The sequence below is a fragment of the Myotis nattereri genome (genome assembly GCF_964212035.1).
Source record: "Myotis nattereri genome assembly, chromosome: 16".
Classification (NCBI taxonomy): domain Eukaryota; kingdom Metazoa; phylum Chordata; class Mammalia; order Chiroptera; family Vespertilionidae; genus Myotis; species Myotis nattereri.
Window position 1 is genome coordinate 24,744,716 of NC_138091.1, and position 6,315 is coordinate 24,751,030.

The following is a 6,315-nucleotide window of genomic DNA, read 5'->3' on the forward strand; positions in this document are numbered from 1 at the left end:
CAGAACAGAGGATGGGACAAGGGACCCCAACTCTAGGATGGAGGGAAGGTATGGGGAGGTGGCCTTGTTCCCTACCTTACCTTCTCTGACCCCCTGAGGCCACTAGGACCCCTAGGTTGTGCTTTTCGCCCTCATCAGAGAGAGAAGGTGGACAGGGCTGTGACTAAGAACTGGAGGGCTCTTGTTTTAGCTGTCTTGGGGAGCCCCCTGGACTGGCCGTCCTACATATAACACTGCCCCCCCCCCCCAGCCCTACCCTTCATTTCCTTAATGGAGAAAATTGAAGAACTGAGAGGTAGGTGGAGAACTTATCTCAGGGTTCACATCCTACTGTTCCAAGCACAAAACTGGATATGCCTGGTGCTGAGGAGTTAAATCTAACCCCCGCGAGACCTACACGCACTGGAATTCAGGTGGTTCCTGTGGAGCCCTTGCTGGGGGCCAGGACCTGGGCTGGACTCTGGGAATTCTAAAATGAGTGAGACACAGGAACAAATACCCATCCCTAGAATAAGATGGGCTGGGCATATAGGGAAGCAAGAGTCGCCTGCTTGGAGGATTCTGGGGAGGAATCTTGGAGGAGGCAGCATGGAACAACAGCTTCAGAACTCAAGACAACTTTGGCTGGAAGAGATGGGGAGAGCATGTAGGCACAGAGAACAGCATAAAGGAAAGTTCTGGAGGCAAGACTTACCAGGTATGTTCAAGAGAGTGTATTCCTGATGTGAAAGGAAGACAGATCTGTGCAGCCTTGTTCAGGCATGGGGGCTTCTCCTGAGGAAGATGGGGGTCATTGAGGAGGATGACCTGGCCCGACTAGTGAAGGGTGGATTGGAAAGAGTGAGACTAATAATAAAAGCTAATGTATATTGAGTGACGAGCCCAGGGCTGGGAGCTTTAGATGTGTTAATAGAATACCCACAATCAGGCCCAGAGAGGTTAATTTGCCAACGTCACAGTTCAGTGCTGTCAGGATTTGAACCCAGGCAGTATGACTCCAGAGTCTGCATTGAGGATGCGCTGAGGAGGGTGTTACAGGAATTTGGGTGAGAGAAGACTGAAGAATTGAAGGCAACCTGAATTAGGTCAATATCCACGGAGATGGGGAGAAATAGATGAAGTTGAGATTTTCAGGGCTGGCGGTGATTCGATGAGGGACTTGGAGACAGGGAGGAGTCGAGGCTGCACCCCTGGTTTGTGACCTGCGTGTCAGGGTGAATGGGAGTGTTGGTACTGGGTGTGGGGACCCAGGTTGGATCACGGCGGGGGCTGGTGGGAGGTGATGAGTTCAGGTTGGGGCCTGATGAGGTGTGGCACAGATGTCGTGGAGGAGGTGATCTAGAGGAGACAGGACATGTGGGCACTGAGATGAGGAAGGGGGTGAGGGCTGGAGATGGTGACGCTTGGAGGTCATTGGTCACAAGGTGATTGCTGATGCTGTGATGGTGGCTGAGATGATGGGGTCTCCATCTGACACTACTGGTGTTTAGTGAGCAGGGGGCAGAAATGCCAAATGTCCTCCAATTAACGGGGCACTCAGTGCTAATAGTCCACGCCCCTAACGGAGCATCACTGAACGAGAGCGTGTAACCCTAGGGGAGGCCAGGGAGCTTTTGAGAGCAGGTGATGGAGACAGGAAGAGCAGCCAGAGAGGTGGGCACAGGAGCCTGTTTTAGAGGAAGTTATGTTAAAGCAAAGGGAAGAGAGAATTTCACCAAGAAGCAGGTGGTCAGGAATTGTCACAAAGGTGAAGGGGCATGGTGGGGCCGGGGGTGATTTGAAGATGTGTAGGTATAGAAGTATTTGGAATTGGAGGTGTTGCTTATGGGGTTACAGAAGAAGTTATAAAAGTTATAAAAGCCCTAGCCAGTTTGGCTCAGTGGATAGAGCGTTGGTCTGTGGACTGAAGGGTCCCAGGTTTGATTCCAGTCAAGGGCACATGCCCAGGTTGTGGGCGCAGTCCCCAGTAGGGGGTGTGCAGGAGGCAGCCGATCAATGATTCTCTCTCATCATTGATGTTTCTACCTCTCTCCCTCTCCCTTCCTCTCTCAAATAAATAAAAATATATATATTTTAAAAAGTTATAAAAAAGGGACTTTTAGGCCTATAGTGTCAGGAGGAGGACCCTCTCTTACCACCTGATAATAGTTCTCACTGCTCCTATTAAGTCAATTGGGTTGAAGTTCTGGATTGGGCCTGCTGCACTTCCACCTCCAGACAGGGAGGGAGGTCCCTGGGAGGGAGGTCCCCATCCCTGGAGCAGGTACCAGGTTGGCACTCACTCAGAGAAGCCTGTGTCCCTTGGCTCCCCCGTCTCCTTTTTTAAAAAATATATATTTTTATTGATTTCATAGAGAGAGGGAGAAAGAGAGAGAAATATCAGTGATGCGAGAGAATCATTGATTGTCTGCCTCCTGCACACCCCACACTGGGGATGGAGCCCACAACCTGGGCATGTGCCCTGACCTGGAATCGAACCACGACCTCTTGGTTCATAGGTCAACACTCAACCCCTGAGCCACACTGCTTGGGCCCCCGTCTCCTTCTAAGCCTCACGCCTCTGGCATTGGTCTGGCTGCTAAGGTGCACCTTGCTGCGTTCAGTTCCTCGCACTTTCCTTAGGGACCTAGGAGATTCCTGGGCAGTGAAGGAGGAAAAAATGGGGTGGGGTGGGCTGGGGAGTGCAGCTAGTCTGATGAGTTGTTGACTTGGAAGGTTGATCTAGACTAGGCTGGGTCTGACCCTGCTCCGATTCTGTCTCTTTGAAGTCAGCCAGAGACAACGCTACCACTGGGTTGAGCAGGAAAGCCCAAATACTGGAGCAGCGGTTCTCAGCCTTCCTAATGCCGCAGCCCTTTAATACAGTTCCTCATGTTGTGGGGACCCCCAACCATAAAATTATTTTCGTTGCTACTTCATCACTGTAATGTCGCTACTGTTATGAATCGTCATGTAAATATCTGATATGTAGGATGTATTTTCATTGTTACAAATTGAACATAATTAAAGCATAGTGATTAATCACAAAAACAATATGTAATTATATATGTGTTTCCCGATGGTCTTAGGCGACCCCTGTGAAAGGGTCGTTCCACCCCCAAAGGGGTCTTGACCCACAGGTTGAGAACCGCTGCACTAGAGGAAGACAGCCTGCTCGTGCCACCCCTGGCCTGCAGGGTGCACTTCGGGACCGCCACACCTGCTGTGCAATGCTGAGAGGCTTCCCTTCCAGCTGATGAAGAGCTGTTGTCTCATGCCCGCCCTGTAGGGCTTCCTCTCTAGCCTGGCCCAGCCCCCAAGAGCCACCCTCCATTTCCCCACCATCTGGCACCAAAAATCAAGGGTGCTTGACTTTCTTGTGTGTTATGGACCCCTTTGTTATTGTCTGAAGCATATGGCAACACGGTTTTTATGTACATAAAATATATTGTAATCCTGTATTTTATGTATTGAACACTATATATAGACACCTTTATCTATATCTATTCTGAAATACCTGTAATGTAATATGAAAACATCTGTGGTTTCTCTTCTTTTTTTTTTTTTTTTTTTTTTAAATATATTTTATTGATTTTTTACAGAGAGGAAGGGAGAGAGATAGAGAGTCAGAAACATCGATGAGAGAGAAACATCGATCAGCTGCCTCCTGCACATCCCCCACTGGGGACATGCCCACAACCCAGGCACATGCCCTTGACTGGAATCGAACCCGGGACCCCTCAGTCCGCAGGCCGACGCTCCATCCACTGAGCCAAACCGGTTTCGGCATGGTTTCTCTTCTTAATGGCAGTCACAGCTTCTGCTAAAGCTACTGTGCTTTGTTGCTGACATTCACCATCAAGGGAAATGCTAAAGTTGAGGTAGAGAGGAGTAAAAACGAAGGTGTAATTTCTTTCATTGGACCCATGAATTCTAACCAGTTTAAAACCAGGTGTAGAGGCCCTGAACAAAAGGGATCATTTCCCCCCAAGGGTCTTCCAGACCCTGCATCCATTCAGACTGTTGCTCACGCTAAAATGGTGGTTGAACACTTGGTGTAAGGTGGCCAGCAGAGGGCAGCATATGAGCGGGAGTGTGGGGCTCAGCTCAGAGAGGCTCTGTTGCCCAGTTTTAAAAATCTAAGGGCCAAGCCTTAGACTTTTTGTTACAAACAACAACAAAAAAAGAAACTCCAAGTCCCATCAACTTGCTACCTGTCTTAGCTGGGTGGGGGCCAGTTCACTCGTAGGTGTGATGCACGGGCCCATGGGACAGAGGTCTGACTGAGGAGCCCTGGAGCTGTCCTCTGCTCACCAGCTAGGCTGGAGGTGTACAGTACAGTTTGTCTGAGGCCCCAGGGTTCGGAGTCTGAGGCCAGGAAGCAGGTCCCAGTAAAGTTCTCTCATGAGACACTTGCCTTGTTCTTGGGGGCTTGGGCATTCAGACCCAGGCCTAGGGTTGGTCAGAACTGGGGGGTACCATCACCTGGGGGCTTGACATTGAGCCTTCACCCTCTCCTATACAGCCAGGGCTGGGTGGGCTGGGTGGGTCTTCCTCTTGGGTGTACGGACTGGCCATGCTTCCCCCACTCGTCACCCTACCCTATCCCTCTAGACCTGGACCCAGCCTTAGAGCCTCTTGGGGGAAGGTACTGGTGTGTCTCCGTATGAGATCTGCAGAGCTGCCCTCTGGGGCAGGCAGGCGATGTTGGCCGGCCCCCAGGCCTGGCCCCGGGAAGAGCTTTCTAAGCAGAGGCCCCACCTGTGGCTGTTGCAAGACTGAGGCTCATGCGAGTGCTTTTGGCTCCTACATCTTCCCATCCCTGTTCAGGCAGAGTGGGGGGCTGCCTCTCAGGCTGCCCTTTGGTGACGGCGGCCTGTCTGCAGGTGGCCGCTGGGAGGTGAGCCTGAAGTGGGACGGAGTAGGCCCCCGACCCTCCAGAGACCATCCTCCAGGGACTAACCTCCTGGGACCATCCTCCAGGGCCAGCAGTGCATAGCACCAAGCTATGCTCTGATCATGTCACCTGTGGAACCCAGAGCCCAGGGAAAGATGGGGGGCAGGAAGGCACAGCCTGGACAGGGAAGTGACCCCTTCTTGTGCGAGGAAATGGGGAGAGTGGGTGGATCTCAGAGTGGGGACAAGGGGAGGGCATCCTCTCCCTCCGGGCAGGGCCGCTGCTTCTTTGCATCCCTTTGAAAGTTCACCTGGGAAGACTCTCTGCCCACACTCCCCCTAATCCTCTCGACTGGTCAGAAAGTCCTCCCAGATGCTTCCCAGTCCTGAATGAGTGTGGGCGGATGTCACAGGCCCAGGGCATCTACAGTCAGTGCGGCCTGACCGTTCTCCCTAGGGAGAGAAGACCAGAAAGGAAGGCTCGGAGCTGAGACCACATGGCACTTGCTTTATTGTTCCAGGGCAAGGACAATGGCAGGCCATCGAGGGATCTGCCTGAGCCTCCCCTGAGGCCAAACTCTGTGGGTTCTTGTCTTCCCCAGGCCCAGGGTAGGCTGAGGCTCCCACGTGGTGGGGGTTGGGCTCCCAGGGAGGGCCTGGAGGGCAACAGGGCTACGCCCCCAACTCCAAGGGCATCCCAGGTCTGTCAAGCAGTCAGAGAGAGGGGACATGGGTGCTCCCCGTCAGCCTGTGCCCGGCTTCCCTTCCCTGAATGCCCAGGCTGCCTCAGGCGGTGGGAAGTCATCAGTAAGCTGGGGCCTAATCTACATGAGCTTATCGAGAAGGAGTGAGGCCGCAGTGACTTGGAGGGGCCCTGCCTACACCCCAGGCTGGGAGAAGAGGACACTTTCAAGTTTCCGAGGGCAGGGGCTTTTCCAAACACTTTGTGTCGGAATTGGGCTCAGTTTGGGCCTGGGGTGGACATGGTCCCTCCTGTGTGTCACCCTGGGGCTAGACAGAGCATGTGCTGAGGATGGGCAGAGCCTGCAGCCCCTTGGGGAGTCCCCGGGCAACTTGGGGAGAGGGAGGCTCCGTCTGTGTCTCCTCCTCCCTCACAGGCGGCTGGAATGAAGATGGGAGAATAAATACCTCGACTTCGGGGAAGATCATGCCTGGAGGGGGCCAGGCCCAAAGAGAGTGTGGGCGTCAAAAGAGTGGTCAGGGTGGTCTTGGGCCTGCATGGAGGTCACCAAAGCCCTCAGCTGCCCCGAGAGCAAGTTAGGCTCTGTGACGGAGTTCCGGTTCCTCAGGATAGAAGGCGTGTGGGTGGGTGTATGTCTGAACGACAGTGTGCGCGCACGGGCACAGGTGCAGGGAGGCTTGAGTGTGGATGAGTGAGAGCGGGTGAAATTTTTGCCCAGACACTTGTTCTCAGGGGCT